We start from the raw sequence: 17,446 nt of genomic DNA, 5'->3' as shown, positions 1-17,446 counted from the left end.
TTCTGGAAATGGATAGTGGTGATAGTTGTACAGCAATGTCAATGTACTTAAAACCAACAAAATACACCCTTGAAAATGATTAAAATAGTAAGTCTTGTGTTATGTATATTTTACCATCAAAAAGAAATTCTTTTTCCTTATTAGAGACCACTTCATGGTGTAGATGCTTGACCACTGCACTGTACACCTGAAGCTGAAGTTGAATAATATTGTGTCAACTGTAATTTAATATATGTAGTCATAGGATATGGAGTATGGCATAGGGAACAGAGTCAACGGAATTGTAATAGATATATATGATGTCGGAAGGGCAATAGATTGGGGGAGGGGGTTATCACTTTGTGAGGGGTGAAATGGCTAACTATTGCATTGTTTTGTATACCTGAAACTAATAAAAAATAAAAATAAAAAATAATTAAAAAATTTAAAAACGAATTTGTTTTTTAAACTTTTATTCATTTAAGTGTGTTTTTCCAGGACCCATCAGCTCCAAATCAAGTAGTTGCTTCAATCTAGTTGTGGAGGGCGCAGCTCACAGTGGCCCATGTGGGGATCAAACCGGCAACTTTATTGTTAAGAGCACCGCGCTCTAACCAACTGAGCTAACCAGTGCCCCCAAAAAGAAATTCTTAACAAAATCTTAGCAAATTGAATTCAGCAATAGATTAAAAAGGATAACACACTATGAGCAAATGATTTCCATTCAATGAATGGTGTTTGGTAGCTGAAAGCTACCAAAAGTAATAAATTTTAGTAAACATGAGATTTTTAATGTTTTAATTTTAATGAATTTAACAAGGTAGCAGGGACCAAACTATACAATATACAAAAACATTTAAAAAAAAGTAAACTTTACTGCATATAAATTATTCTTCAATAAATCTGACTTTAAAAAACAAAACAACAGAAAACCAAATAAATTGTGGCAACAGTGGACCACCTTACTTGTTCCCGTTTTAAATGGGAATGTCTGTATCTAATGGAAAGGCATTAAATATGGTATTGACTAATAAAGACCTCTAAAAAAATTTTTTTTGGATCAAATATATGGTGATGGAACGAGAACTGACTTTGGGTGGTGAACACACAATGGGATTTATAGATGATGTAATACAGAATTGTGCACCTGAAATCTATGTAACTTTACTAACAATTGTCACCCCAAAAAAACTTTAATTAAAAAAAATTTTTTTTTTAACGTATCTTTTATGGGCTGGTCTGGTGGCTCAGGCAGTTGGAGCTCCGTGCTCCTAATGCTGAAGGCTGCGACTCAATTCCCACATGGGCCAGTGGGATCTCAACCACAAGGTTGCGGGTTCAACTCCTCCACTCCAGCAAGGGATGGTGGACTCCGCCCCCTGCAACTAAGATTGAACATGGGACCTTGAGCTGAGCTGCCACTGAGCTCCCGGATGGTTCAGTTGATTGGAGCACATCCTCTCTACCACAAGGTTGCTGGGTTCGACGCCCGCAAGGGATGGTGGGCTGTGCTCCCCTGCAACTAACGACGACAACTAGACCTGGAGCTGAGCTGTGCCCTCGATAACTAAAATTGAAAGGACAACAACTTGACTTGGTAAATATCCTGGAAGTACACATTGTTCCCCCCTTTCCCAATAAAATTTTTTTTTAAAAAAAGTATCTTTTAAGTCCTAGTTCATATTTTTTCAAAAAGTGATCAAATTTTTAAAATGTAGTATAAAAAGTATTTCAGACAAAAATATGGTTCTTCTTTGATCTACCTATGTAAATATATTATTGGTAATTTTATAATATTAAATCAACCATCTTTACTTTCTTGAGATAAATTCTACTTGATTCATGGTATATAGTTCTCTTAATATAATGTTAATTTTATTTCCTAATACTTAAGCTTTTGCTTCTATAGTGTGTAATTGGTTTATAACTTTCTATGCTGTTAAGTTTTATTATCTGAGTTAAATCAGTTTTGTTCCATGGGCCGGGAAACCTTTGGTTTTATACTCTGCATGTTTTATTGCCTGGATTATCTATTCATAGAAACAGGAAAAAGCTTGCCCATAAAACTGTCAGGAATAGAGTCTTTTTTAAAGTGATTTTTTTGGACATTTTATATTTCTTCCAACATGTTAGACTTTTAAAATTTTCTACTTAAAAAAAATGAATCTAGCTAAACTTTGCTTAACTTTGGAAGGCAAATTCCTTGTTTCTTTCATTGCATTTTAAAATAATAACAGCACATATCCAACTTTGGCTGCATCCCACACATATGTTTATGTACATATAAAATTATAATTTCTTGTTATTTTTAATAGTCATTGCAGTTTAGTTTTCTGCTTTGACTTAAGAGCTATTTGGGGGAAAGAAGTGACAGGTGGACTTCTTGCATTAATTTCAAATATTATTGCACAGCAGCCAGATACAATGGTCTAGTAAACTTCCACTTTTATAGACAATACTGAGATTTCTGTTTGCTAGTATGGTTACCTTCTGTAAATGTTCCATAAATGCCTGAGAAGAAGGAATATATCCTGTTTGTAAGAGATGGGAAATTGGTTATATATGGGAGATTAATCACGTAAGCAAACATATATATAGGATAATGGGAGCCAGAAGGGAGCCAGAAGGGGTTCTTCTAGAAGACTGTTTAGTTGTGTGTTTTTAAGATTTTATTGGGGAAGGGGAATAGGACTTTATTGGGGAACAGTGTGTACTTCCAGGACTTTTTTCCAAGTCAAGTTGTTGTCCTTTCAATCTTAGTTGTGGAGACACAGCTCAGCTCTAGGTTCAGTTGCTGTTGCTAGTTGTAGGGGGAGCAGCCCACCATCCCTGCGGGAGTCGAGGAATGGAACTGGCAACCTTGTGGTTGAGAGGACGCGCTCCAACCCACTGAGCCATCCAGGAGGCAGCTCAGCTCGAGGTGCCATGTTCAATCTTAGTTGCAGGGGGCGGGTCCCACCATCCCTTGCGGGACTTGAGGAATTAAACTGGCAACCCTGTGGTTGAGAGTCTACTGGCCCATGTGGGAATCCAACCGGCAGCCTTCGGAGTTAGGAGCATGGAGCTCTAACCGCCTGAGCCACTGGGCCGGCCCAAGACTGTTTAGTTTTATAAGGAACTACCAAACTCTTCCAAAGTGCCTGCACCATTCTGCATGCCCACCAGTGATGAACAAGAGTCTCTGCTGTTCTGCATTTTAGTCAGCAATTTGGTAGTGTCGGCTTTTTGGATTTTAGCCATTCTAAAAGGTGCAAGTGCTATTTCAGTGTTGCTTTAATTTGCAATTCCCTAATGACAAATGATATTGAGTATCTTTCATGTGCTTATTTGCCTTCTGTAGATATTCTTTGGGGAGGTGTCTGTTCAGATCTTTGCCTACTTCTGGAGTTCTTTTTATATTTTGAATACAAGTTTAGGTAGTAAAGAATTTAATCTTACCCAAAGAGAGGTCTGGCTTTGCCCTTAGCTCTTGGGAAGTAATCTCCAAACCCTTGGAATGTCTTGCCTGATAAAAGTGTCTTTGTTTAACTGGGGGCCTTAGGCCAGCCAGATAGTAACAATGTGATTTAGGGTGGAGGCTTTGAGTCACGTAGACAATGCGATTTAGGGTGGGACATCTGAGTCATGTGGTACCAGTTCAACCTCTGGAAGGACTGGAGACTTAAATCAGCCACAAGAGTAGCTGGTCAAGTTTACATGATCAAAGCCCAATAAAGACTTTGGACTTGGAAGCTCATGTAAGTTTCTCTGGTTGGCAATATTCTGTGTGTGCAGTCAAACAGCAATACCTGGAAAGTAAAGTCATACCTGATTCCACGGGGAGAGGACAATTGGAAGCTCCACACTTGGTACTTTTTCGGGACTCTGCCCTATGTGTCTTTTCACTTGACTGAGTTTAATCTGTATCCTTCAACCATAGTAAAACGGAACTGTGAGTATATCTCGATGAATTCCATGAGTCCTGGAGAATTATCGAATCTAAAGGTGGTTTCGGAGACCCTGGAACTTGCAACTGGTGTCAGAAGTAAGGCCAGACTTTTGTGCCCTACTCCCTAACTTTGCAATTGGCTAACTTCACAAAGTCTTTCATCACACATGTGTTTTGCTGTTGTATCTAAAAAGTCATTGCCAAAGCCAAGGTCACCTAGATTTTCTATTTTTTCTTCTAGAAGTTTTATCTTTTTGTTTCACATTTAGGTTTATGATCCATTTTGAGGTATAAGGGCTCTGTCTAGGGTCAGTATTTCACATGTGGACTACAACTGTTCATTCTAGTTCAATTTGTTGAAAAGATTCCTTTTTCCATTGAATTGCTTTTCCTCCTTTGTCAAAGATCAGTTGACAGTATTTCGCTAAGTCTATTTCTGAGCTCTCTATTCTGCTCCACTGATTATGTATCTATCCTTTTGCTAATATAGTAATCCCTTTTATTTGTGGGGAGTACATTCCAAGACTCCCCAGTGAATGGCTAAAACTGGATAGTACAGAACCCTACATATACTATGTTTTTTCCTATAAGTATATACCTATGATAAAGTTTAACTTATAAATTAGTAAGAGATTAACAATAACTTACAAAATAGAATGTACTGTAATATACGTTATGTGAATGTGGCTTCTCTCTCTCAAAACATCTTATTTGTACTGTACTCTCCCTTCTTACTGTGATGTGAGATGATACAATGCCTGTGTGATGAGATGAAGTGAGGTGAATGCCGTAGGCATTGTGATGCTGAGAAAAGAGATGATTCAAGCCCCAATTGTGATAGTACAAGATTTCATTACGCTACTCAGAACAGTGAAATTTAAACCTTATGAATTTTCTCTAGAAAATTCTAGAGAAAATCTAGAAAAAAATTCTAGATAAACCTTATGTTTATCTCTAGAATTTGCCATTTAATATTTTTGGACTACAGTTGACTGTGGGTCACTGAAACCAAAACCATAGATAAGGGGGACTACTGTACTATACTGTCTTACTATTATAGCTATATAGTAAGCCTCAAAATCAGGTGATGTGAGTCTTGGGTATTGGTTTTTTGACCAAACCTGAGTCTCTCTGTCTTTTAAATTGATGTGATAATATAAATTCATTTTTATTCTAGTTACTGATAAGGTGGTTTTACACTCACTATTATTCTTGCTGCTCTTTATCTCGTTTATTTTCTCTTTTGCTAATAATAACACTGTAGACATTTTCTTTTTCCTAATAACACTGTAAATATTGTTCCATAGTCTTTGCTATTTAGTAGTGAACAGGAAATTTGATTAATCTTATTTAAGGGTTTTTTTGTGTTTTTTTTTTTTTTTTTGTAGAAGCTCCTTTTCACCCCTTGCCTGGATGTTTATAGTATATCTTTTATTCTCCTCAAAATTTTCATTCCTTATATACCTAGTATTCTCCATATATCAGTGAAATCCTTTAAATTGTAAACTTAGGTCTTAAGCTCAAGGATGTTGTCTTCCAGTTTACCATGGATTATTGCTTCTCTTCTATTTACTATACTCCTTTACTCAGGAATACGATTTATCTACATATTGAGTCTTTATTCTCTGTACCTATCATTTTGATCTTTTTGATCCTTTTCCACTACTGCATTTTGGAAGACCTTCTCCAGCTTCTCTTCTATATCACTGACTTGATTTTCACCACTATTTTTTGACTCTTTCATTGTGGATTTTAATAGTAAAGGTATATTGAATTTTAGTATGTTCATGAGTTTTGAGGAGTCTTGAAGAAATTTTAAAACATAGGAAAGTACAAAGAATGATTCAAGATCCTTTGTAATTATCCTTATTTCCCTTAGCTCCAGGACCCTGAAGTAACTCTGCATGGATTCAAATCTGAGACCCATCTCTTACTGGTTGTATAATCTTGGGGGAAGTAATTTAACCTTACTTCAACTTTCTTGGGAATAATCACTTAATCAGATTTAATTAACTAAATCATGAGAGGTTTTAATACAGTATCTGGTATTCAGTAAATATTTAGCTATTATTACTATAATCTTTGTTAGTACCTCAGTTGGTTTCTGTGTCAATCTGTTGTCTTTTACATACTATTTCAGATCCATTACATAATTTCAAGAAGAAAGCATTTACCATCTAATATTATCTTGTTTCCTTTCTCAGTTTTTTTCCAAATACAATTTTCCTCTGTGTCTTAAGTATAAGATTTTCTTCTTCTATTTTGCAGAATTTCTTAATAAGCCCATGATGGCTTTTTAAAAAATGCTGTCAATTATCTGAAAACTGAGAAAACTATTCAGGTTTGGTGTTTGCTAAGAAAATAATTAGGTAAATTCTAATTGATCTATCCCCTTTCCTGTCCATCTCAATATTATTTGACTTCTAACTCTTAGTTCTTAAGTTGGAGAAAAGATTGATTCACACAATTCTTAGTCAAATTTCTGGTGTTAAGCAGTCATGTAATATTATGGCTCTCATCTATTTTGGAGAGCAGGGATCTTTTTGAAGATCCCATTAAAATCATGTACTCTATCTCCAGAACATAAAATGTTGCTTACCAATTCAGTCTGTCATGGATAAGTCAATTCATGGATTTAGGTTAAGAATCCCCTGATTTAACTATGGCTCTGATGAACTAAAGAAGACTCTCCTGGTTTTGTTGCCTCATTATGTGATGTATGTCATCTGTAATTTAATCCTGGATACTCTGAAATAGAACATAGTTCTTTCCTAGTCAAAAGCAGGGCCAACCAAGAGTTGTTTCAATTGGTAACAGGTACCAGGGAGTTTATTAAACTGTTTTCTTCTCTTGTAAATATTTGAAATTTTCCATAATGAAAAGCTTCATTTGTGTGTTTATTTGAAGTAGAGCCTGAAAAAATGCATACTACTCCCCCACACTTTCTACTTTCTGCCCTTTCCTACTACTATTCCCTTCCCATCTGAAAATGCACCATAACCAGACCACTCCTGCCCCTGTCTTTACACAACTGTGGTCACCAAGGGAAGCAAAGAGGTAATGATAAGAGAGTGGGAGGGAGAAAAAAAAGCACTGGATGATGCAGATAGCAGTTGCAACACCACAGACGGCAGCTGCCAAGTTTCTGGTTGGCAAAGACTTCACTTCCTTAAATTATAGGTATGCAGCAGAGATGGGCAGAAAATCTACCATTTTCCTACCTGTCCCAGCTATTCTGTCTTAGGGATCTGTCTTTACTTTTACTCACCGAAAATCCTCCTGAGGCTTGTCGTGTTTTAATTTATATTTCTAGTTTCTGATTCTATTTGTAACTGGGCTTCTTTGTGTATTTTCACCTACTTGATCATGGGATAATAGAGGAAATTAAGTTGGGTCCCACTAGATTGCTGCCAGCTAAACCCAGGCTTCCCAGAGTTGAATTCCTGAGGCTAAAAGGTCCTATAATAATCTGGCACATGTTCAACCTGAGAACAGCAGATAAGTGAAAGAAACAGTTTCTGATCTACTCTTGCCTTCCTTAAGTCTCAACCACACTACAATTTTACATAAACAGAAATATGCTTACTGATATTATTGAGCACACAGAATAGAGCATAGTAAAAAAGAAAGTGTAATTTTCTCTCAAGGAAGCTCTAACCCAGATTCACAAAGTTAAGAAACGGCCAATGGATGTAAAGTTTAAACCAAAACATTGTAGCAACCAATTAGAAATTTTCAAGTTCTTCCACAATAAAGTGCACATGATGAAACTTATATATTGGTGAGCTAATAAGCCAATTATCAGAGACACTCTCAAAATAAACTGAAAAATGAATTAGCATACAAATAATATTAAAATCAATTAGCATAATGGAGTAGATTAGGATTACTTAGAGGTTTAGTTCCTCTGGTCTTGTCAATAATATTCCATGCTAATAAAAGATTTCCTGAGAAAGATATGCATGCAGAGCAATGTGTTTAGAAGACTGACCACTGATCTGAAAGACATGAATTGAATTGTCTCTACCACTTGGGAAAGTCAGTTAACTGCTCTGAACCTCAGTTTTCTCATTTCTAAAATGGGTGTATTAATCGTACTTATCTTGCAAGGAAGTTGTGAGGATTATATGAAATAATGAACATAAAGAGCTTAGCACATTTCCTGGCAAATAGCACTCAAAACACAATAGTTATTATAATAAGTAAATGGGCCTCTTCTTTCTGTTTTAATCCATTGAAAATGCTGAGATAAGGTGGTAACTAAGGTCAAACAGTACTTCAAAGAAAGAAGGCAAATAAAACAAATATAAAACATAAATTATAGACTAATATCCCTCAAAAATCCTAAACAAAATTTTAGCAAATTGAATCCAACAACATAGAAAAGGAGTCATATATCATGCCTAAGTGAGGTTTATCCAGGAATTTGTTGGTTTAACATCAGAAAATCAATTGGTGTAATTCACCATGTATAAACAGAATGAAAAACAAAAACTATGCTAGCATCTTGATAGATACAGATAAAGTATTTGGCAAAATTCAACAACCATTCACAGTAATAACTTTTAGCAGACAAGGAATAGACGGGAACTTCCTGAAAGTACTAAAAGGCATCTACAAAAGCACCTATAGCTAAAAATCATAGTTAATAGTAAAAAAATTGAGTGCTTTCCCCCTATGATCAGAAACAAGACAATGATGTCCACTTTCACTACTTCAACATTGAACAGGAGTCTTAGTCAATACAATGAGAAAAAAGGAAAACAGGCATAAAAATAAGAAATAAGTAAACAGACAAAATGTTGGTCTGTGTGAAAGATCCTATGGAACCTATAAAAACTTACTAGTAGTGAGAGTATTAGCAAGGTCATAAACAACAAGGTTAATATGCAAAAACCAACTGTATTTCTATATTCTAGCAATTAAAACCCCAAAGACTAAAATAAAGATATAATTTATAATAACATCAAGAATTGAAAGACTTAGGGATAAATTTAAGAAAATGCGTGCAAGCTCTGTACAACGAAAAAAACGTTTTGCGGAGACAAACACTACAGAAGACTTAAAGGACAACTAAACCATGCTTATAAATTGGAAGACTCAACGTTGTTAAGATGTCAATTCTTCCCAAATTTATTTATAGATTCAATGCAATCCCAATAAAAATCTCAACAAGCACTTTTGTAGAAATTTACAAACTGATTCTAAAATTTATATAAAATGCAAAAAGTCTAGCACAGCCAAAATAACTTTGAAAAATAACAAAGTTGGAAGACTTACACTACCTAATTTCAAGACTAATTAATACAGCTTCAGCAGAGTTTCTCAACCTTGGTACTGTTGACATTTTGGACTGGCTGTGGTTTTTTTTTTGTTGTTATGGGAAACTGTCCTGTGTATGGTAGGATGTTTATCAGCACCCCTGGCCTCTACCAGAGGCAAATTCCCAAGTTGTGACCCTCAAAAATGTCTCCAGACACTGTGACCTCCTAGGGTGTAGGGGGTGGGGCAGGGGAGGGAAGGGGGGCATAACTGCCCTTCATTGAGATCCACTGAGCTACATTAAGTAGTGTGTTACTGACGTGAACACAGACATTTAGATCAATAAAACAGAACAGAATATAGAAATAGACCCTCAGCTATATAGTCAATTGATATTTGACTACGGTACAAAAGCAGTTCTGTGGGAAAGTATAATCTTATCAATAAATGATGGTCAATGATTGGTTATTCACACACAAGAAACATAAACCTCACCCTTTACCTCACTCCATACATAAAAATTAACTCAACAGTTATCACAGACTTAAATTTAGGAGCAAAAACTATAAAACTCTCAGAAAAAAATATAGGAGATAATCTCAGTAATCTTGGCTTAAGCAAAGATCTCTTAAACAAGACATAAGAAAGTGCAAACTGTCTTTTAAATTGGTAAGTTGCACATTAAAATATAAAAGATGTTTGCTGTTCAAAATTTACTGTGAAGAAAGTAAAAAGGCAAGCTACAGGCTAGGAGAAAATATTTGTAAAATATGTATCTAGTAGAGGACTTTTATCCAGAATAAGTCAATAACCCAATAAGACAAACAACCCAAATTAAAAATGGGCAAAGAATTTAAAGTTAATTCATCAAAGAAGATATGCTGATGGCGAATAAACACATGAAAAGACACACAACACTGTTAGTCATTAGGGAAATGCAAATTAAAACCACACTGAGATACTGCATAAACCCACTTCAATAGCTAAAAGGAAAAAAGACTGACCATACCAAGTGCTGACAAGGACGCAGGGCAACTAGAACTCTTATATATAGCTGATGGAAATACCAATTTGTACAGACACTTTTGGAAACATGTTTGGCAATTTATTTTGACCCAGCAATTCTACTCCTAGGTACCGTGGAGAAATGAAAACTTATGTCAACACATAAGCTTGTATTTGAATGTTCATAGTAGCTTTATTCATAATAGCCCACAACTGGAAACATAAATGTTCATCAACTCATGAATAGATAAGAAATTGTGGTATATCCATACAAAGGAATACCAGTCAGTAATAAAAAAGGAACTACTGACACACAAAACAACATGAATAAATCTCAAAAGCATCATCCTAAGTACAAGATCTAGACAAATTATATTAATAAAATATCCAAAAATATTCAACACAACTAAAAATAATTGATTTTGAGTAGTTTTTGTTATATGAATCCTTGACATTATCTTTCATCCACTAACACTTACTATCTTTTGTTATTTAACTTACTTACATGTTTAGTCTTAAATCGACTACAAACCCTTCTGCCATAGAGGTTATTATGTATTTCTGCATAACGCTTCATAATACTAACAGCTCACATTTATATATCAATGCACAGGTTCCATAATCCTCATTCAATAAAACCACCAGAATGTAGTATACATTGCAATGGAGTCAGGATACCTGGGTTCAAATCCCAGCTGCCTACATGTGGTAAGTCATTTAATCTATGAAACTAAATTTCCTTATTCATTAAACTTAAAAGCATTGGGGTAAAGTGGAGAAAGAGCACTTGGGACACTGGGTTGGTACAAGAGCAATCCTAATGGATGGGAGGCCAGTGAGGACAGAAACCTCCTGAGAAGAAATGGGCCAAAAATTACACTTGAACTTGACTTTTCAGAAGAACCACAGACTGAGAAAGTGGGATCTTACAAGTTTTGTTATTTTTTGAGTTTTAAGCAGAGCTATCAGAAAAGTTACCACTGGTTTGTGGCAGATAATCAATCACTGAAACATCCATTTTTTGATCCTTCAATGTAGTCTCCTTCTATCACTGGGAATAGGATTCAACAAGTACTATGTATATATAGGAAAAATTAACTATTTCAGACTGATATAAAACAGGTTAGTTTTACACTACTAATAGTAGTAGTTTTACACTACTAATGTGTTGTTGCCATAGTAATCCATGTCAGTAAGAGAGAAATCACAGGTTCAGATATTGGGTATATGTGCTTGGCTGAGCCTCTCCAGTTGGTGGAATTATGAATGCCTATAAATGAAGGAATGATGTTATGGCAGTGCCAAAGAGTTTCACTAGGGATTTGCTGTATACTTACCATGTGCCCAAAACAGGCACTATGCTAGACAAGGTTACCTGCTTCATCTTCACAACAGCCCTTATGAGGTAGCTGTTTTCGAGATAAGATTATTATTCCTGTTTTTGAGATGAGAAAAGTGGCATTCTGAAACACAACTAAGTAATTTGCCTAAGCGGTTACCATTACTATGCGACAAGACTAAGATTCAAACTCAGAGCTATTTGACTCCATCTTACTTCTTATTGCTACTTAAAACCTATTACCACTATACAAAAAGATCAGCTTCGGCTTCCAGTTATTGAAGGGAGCACAACTCCTAAAAAATAACAGGCTTAATAATTTTTGTTTTACTTTCAAGATAGACAGGAGGCAGATATTATCTAAGGTAGGCAGGAAACAGGTATTACCTCCAGCTATCAGAAAGGGAAACTAAAACTTATCTATAAAATGACAAAGCAAGTTTTTGAATCCTGGAATTCCTACCCAGTTTTTGAATCCTGAAATTCCTACCCATTTATCTACATTAGCATTCCTCTGACATTCATCATGATAATAATGATGAAGCAAAGATTGAGGAAGATAAAAAGTACATGCCATTATAAGACCAAGTGTTTTTCATTCTTTGACTAGTCCACATGTTTACTGAGTACCTATTAAGGTTAAGCACAGTGCTTGTTACTGGGGATATAACAGTGAATAAAATAAACACGACACACTTCCTACCCACAGGGAAGTTTGGCCCTAGTTGGAAGATACTGACAACTAAATAGACAAACTACAGTGCAGTAACGTAGAAACAGGATAGCACAAGGTGCCATATAAGCACAGACAAGACAAACTAAACCCTGAAAGAGTGGTAAATAGGGCTACAGGACATCCAGTTACATTTAAATTTCAAATAAGCAATGAATACTTTTTTAGTATAAGTATGTCCCAAATATTGTTCTGTATTTCCACTTGCTATATCTGGCAACCGTAGGTAGAGATGATGTTTAGAAAAGTGTCTCAGTGGAAATAATAACTTAAGATGAAAACAGAATTATTACTTGTCCCCAACAAATGTACATTACTTGTTGGCCTATGGAGACACCCATGTGGCAAGAATCTGAATCTGAAACCTCCTGACAATAGCCAGTGAGGAACTGAGGGCTCTTGTGAAGAGCCATGTAAGGGAGCCATCTTGGAAGTAGATCTTCCAGCCACAGTCAGCCCTCAGCTGTCTACAGCCTTGGCCAACAGCTTGATTACAAGAGAGGAGAGGCTTGAATCACCTAGCTACCACCGTAAGTCACTCCTCACCCTCAGAAACTGTGAGATAATAAATGTTTGTTGTTTTCAGCTGTCAGTTTTTTGCATAATTTGTTATGCAGAAATAGATGAGTGATGCTCTGCCCATTAGAGGAGTTCTGCATCCTATAAGAATGGGCTTACACTAGCACCCATCATGCTCATTCCTTGCAGAGAGCTGCCACAATTAGTGTGGGTGGCCTCAACAAGAATGAGGTAGTGGATCCACAGGGGGCCACAGCTGCCACTGTCAGTCACTTAAGCCTCCCACCAGCAGGCGATCTGAATGGTGTATTTCCATGGTTGCCACAGGATAACAAAATGTTTAGTAACGACAGGAAAGCCTCTCTGAAATAAAATAATTTCAAGTAAGATCATTTGAAAAGAATAAAATAATATGTATTTCTCTGAGTTCAGCTTAATCACTTGAGAGAATTGAGTGAAAATAGAAATACAAGCAAAATAATAAAAAAAATTATCAGAGCTAAGAAATTCCAAACCTTGGATTAGCTGTGGTTCTCAGCATGATTTCATGTGTACTAAGAATTGACATTGCTCTGCCAACCAAGAAAGTAATTTGTTCCTCAATGGGTTGTTTTGGCTCTCCCGTTTCTGAAACTGAAGGATAATGTGCAACTGAAGAGCTATGAACCGTGTGGTTAATCAACTAATCTAGAATTTCTAAGAGTACTCTGGTAAAACAATTTGAGAGTTGTGAGTTCTACAAATTATTTTATTCCAATAGATTCCAATAGATTAAGTTTAAGTGATTATATTCTAATTATCTAATATGATCAGAAAAATCTCAGAGAAAGACATTTCCACCTTTTCCAAAAACACACGATGAGTTGGAAATATGGCTGTAGGGAGATGCCAGAAGTTTCCTTTGACCACAGCCCCCAGACTCATACCCTTGGCTATATAACAAAGTTTTCTATCCAAACCATCTTAGAGTTCATGCTGTTAATATTATGGCATATTTTTCCCCAAACCAGTTTAATACCAATTGAGTTTAGTGTATGTTTATGTTGGAATCCTTTAAGGTCTGTGTTCCAGATATATCAGATGTCGTTTTTCTTGTTATGGCCTGTAAAACAGTCACAATTATCTTACAAGACCTCTAATTCAAATTTCGTAGAAACTGAGATAAAAGCATTGCCTTAAACAGCTGACATCTCTAGGATAGTATAATTCACTGATATAAGTAAAGCCTGATTTAACCATGTTTTCTAGAAATTTCTATGTAAATTTATATTTTAAAGTATTCCATTTTTAAAATATCCAATTCATTTTAAAATTACCTTGGCAAACTAATGCTAGATATTAAAAGAGGAAACACACTGATCAAAACAAAATCTAGAATATCTTTGAATTCAAGTACCTGATATTACAGAATAAAGCAACAGCTATTCAGCTATTTTTTTACAGAATTAAGTAGTAGTTTTATATATTTGCTTTGATCAGTTATATAAAATTGATACACATATTAAGCAAAGCCCTGAAGTTTCAGGCCTAAGCCCCATGTATTTTCTCTCTAGCCACTCTAACACGTACAGTTAAAATTATCAAATGACTGTATCCAATGTTAACAATTGGATTGGTTCATAGTGAAGACTAAAGATCTGGAACTAAAAACCAAGGGAAGATTTAAAAACTGGCCAAAAAAATAATCAACAATTTCTAGAGGATTAGCTGTCTTTTTTAACTCAACAATACACTGTAAAATTTTGTGATCCAGTAGGAGAGAGTTGAGAAAAAAACATGCAACACAAAACTCTTTAATGTCATCCAAGATAACAGATGCTACTCGGACAGTTTCATTGTTCCTAATCTCTCTGCCTCCAGCTTTTTTCCCCTCATATTTAGAATATTTTTTTTATTTCCTCCTGTTAAAGCACTGTTTTTATTATAGTTCTCTTTGTTCATAAGTAACCTATATATATATATATATAGTAGAATTTTTTATTTCATTGATACATCTTAATTAATATAAAGATAACACTCACTTTGTCTTTTTTATTTTAATGGGAATTTAAATAGATTCTCCCCAAGTTAAAACCACACACACACACACCCTCACATACACACACAAAATCACTAAAATGCATAATATGTCCAGTGATTTCATAATTTTACCTTTCTCCTTTCTGACTTGTCTTTATGGGCTTATCTTGAAAAAAAGGTCCACTTTGAAAATTTTCGCTAGTAACAACCTTCTCTTATTCATCTCAAATATCCCTTTTTAAACTAAAGATCCAAAATTGGAGGGTAAGTGGAAGCTCCAACAAAACCTGGAAAGAGAAAAACTTAACAGCAGAGTTTTGTCATTGTTTCATCCACTCAATAAATAGATATTAAGACCCCTGGAGTCAGATACTGTGCTAGGTACAAGTCCTACTTTGTTTCAAGAGCCTGCCATCATAATATAATCTTAAAATACCAACAAGGCTAACAAAATTACATATATATATATATTATATATATATATTTGTGTGTGTGTGTGTGTGTAAATTCTGAGAACTACACATGTAGAGTTATGAATAAGGGTATTAGTGGATAAAATAGGAAGAAAAGCAAGATGTTGGGGACATTTCAAAGTTATCAAAGCTCTAAAAGTAATACAAAAATCTGTGTAGTGCTTTATAAATATTATTTTGAGTCTAGGAATGTTTTTGATCACAACAGCCAATAGAATCTATCAATTTATTTGTTTTTGCCAAAAAATTTAAACTCAGTCAGTCTACTGGTAAATTTTCACATGAGAACATATCTTCAATTTTATAACTGAACTCAATAGGAAAATAAAATTCAATGACGAAAATACACTTGACAGAGTCACACCGAATCTCATTAGATGGCATACTGTAGGACATTATATTAACACTCGAACCTCACTTCAAGTATTAAACGTATGCTATTTTTAAGATCCATAGCCATGACCTGGGTTCAAGTTAATATCATTCAATGCATAAAATACTAATAAAATATTTCTTGTAATTTAGCTCCCTGGAATAAAGCTAAAACATATCTGATACAAAATTGCACACTACAACAATGATTTATCACAATTTACAACCAAAAATATGGAAAAGATTTCTCACTTCATTAATCATCAGGGAAACACAAATTAAAACCCCAACAACCATTACACACCCAGCAGGCTGAGTATAAGGAAAAATATGAAAAATACCAAGTATTGGTAAGGACATGAACAACAGGGAGTTTTTTATATACTGCCCGTGGCAGTTTAAGTTGGTATTATCACTTGGAAAAAGTCATCTGGAAGTGTCTATTAAAGCTGAGCAAACGCTAACCAAACAACTTCAGTCCCAGGTAAATGCCCTACAGAAATGCAGGTACCTGCTCACCAAAGGACAAGAACTAGAATGTTCATGAGATCACTAATTGTCATACTCAAAATCTGAAAACTACATAAATACCCAATAACATTACAATAAATGATGGTTTATTCACACAATGGCATATTATATAGCAATGAGAAAGGATTAACTCCATACAATATGGATGAATTTCACAAATGTAATGCCGAGGGAAAAAAGCTAGTCACAAAAGAATAACTAACACTGTATGACTCCATATATAAAGAACAAAACCTAAAATAATCTTTGCTGTTAGAAGTCAAGAGAGCAGTTACCCTTGAAAGGGAGCACCAGGCATGCTTCTGGGGTGCTGGTAATATTGTGCTTATAAAGTGTTGGTTTATAAACCTTCACTGAGCTGTACACTTGTATTTGTACTTTTCTCCATATATTTCAAGTAGAACTTGAAATACACACATACTGTATTTCCCCGAAAATAAGACCTAACCGGAAAATAAGCCCTAGCATGATTTTTCAGGATGACATCTCCTGAACATAAGCCCTAATGCGTCTTTTGGAGCAGAAATTAATATAAGACCTGGTCTTATTTGGGGGGAAACACCTATATAAATACATGACATGAATATTTTCATTATAAAAGTAATACCACATTATGGATACATTACAAAATACAGAAAAAAATATATAGTACAAATCAATCATAACCTCATCTTCTGAAGATACTGGTAAATTGACATAGTTCGTCCCTTTTTTCTACGAACAATTTTACATAGTTAAGAACATATAATACATACAACTTTACTTAAATTTGAATGGCTAAATTATATCAAAACATCCCTCAATAATTATTCTGTATCAAGCATTTTTATCTTTAAAATATTTTTCTTCATAAGCAACATTTGAGTACAAAATTAGCTATCATATGCATACTTACACAATTTACTTTAAAATCACCTAGTAATATACTTCTATGTAGAACCTACTTTTTTGCTATTTATAAATAATGCTATCATATATATCTGTCTTTGTCTTTATTAATCATACGTCAAATTTTACTTCCTTAGGAAAGATACCAAAGGATCCAATGTTTTTGCATTAAAATTTGTAAAAGAGAAAATATTGCTATAACATGAAGACAGATTTGAAAATGCAGCAGAATGGATAACCTTTCCTCTTTTCTTTACTAGTCTTTTCTTTTAAAAGTGCTCCTTAGCCTGTAGATTCCTTCAGTAAAGCAAAAATCCATGGTCTGAGAGTCTAAGACTGTGTGAAGCTTGATGACACCTCAGTATTAGATACACACAAGGTACTGAAAAACAGTTTTC

At 34.9% G+C, this 17,446-nt stretch overlaps 1 protein-coding gene across 11 annotated transcripts in view; it reads right to left on the bottom strand.

Annotated features, from left to right (window-relative positions):
* The window catches only part of TFDP2 (transcription factor Dp-2), a 152,646-nt gene that overhangs the window by 78,205 nt on the left and 56,995 nt on the right, over positions 1-17,446 (bottom strand). The window contains exon 4 of one of the 11 annotated variants that reach the window (XM_081072986.1): positions 14,917-15,086. The exons of the other annotated variants lie outside the window; for them this stretch is intronic. The gene's annotated coding sequence lies outside the window, so the exon portion shown is untranslated. The remainder of the gene's footprint in view (positions 1-14,916; positions 15,087-17,446) is intronic. 11 annotated transcript variants of the gene reach the window in all.

The sequence above is a fragment of the Rhinolophus hipposideros genome (assembly GCF_964194185.1).
Source record: "Rhinolophus hipposideros genome assembly, chromosome: 14".
Classification (NCBI taxonomy): Eukaryota; Metazoa; Chordata; class Mammalia; order Chiroptera; family Rhinolophidae; genus Rhinolophus; species Rhinolophus hipposideros.
Note: the sequence above shows the minus strand (reverse complement) of the source record. Positions and strands in the feature narration are given on the sequence as shown.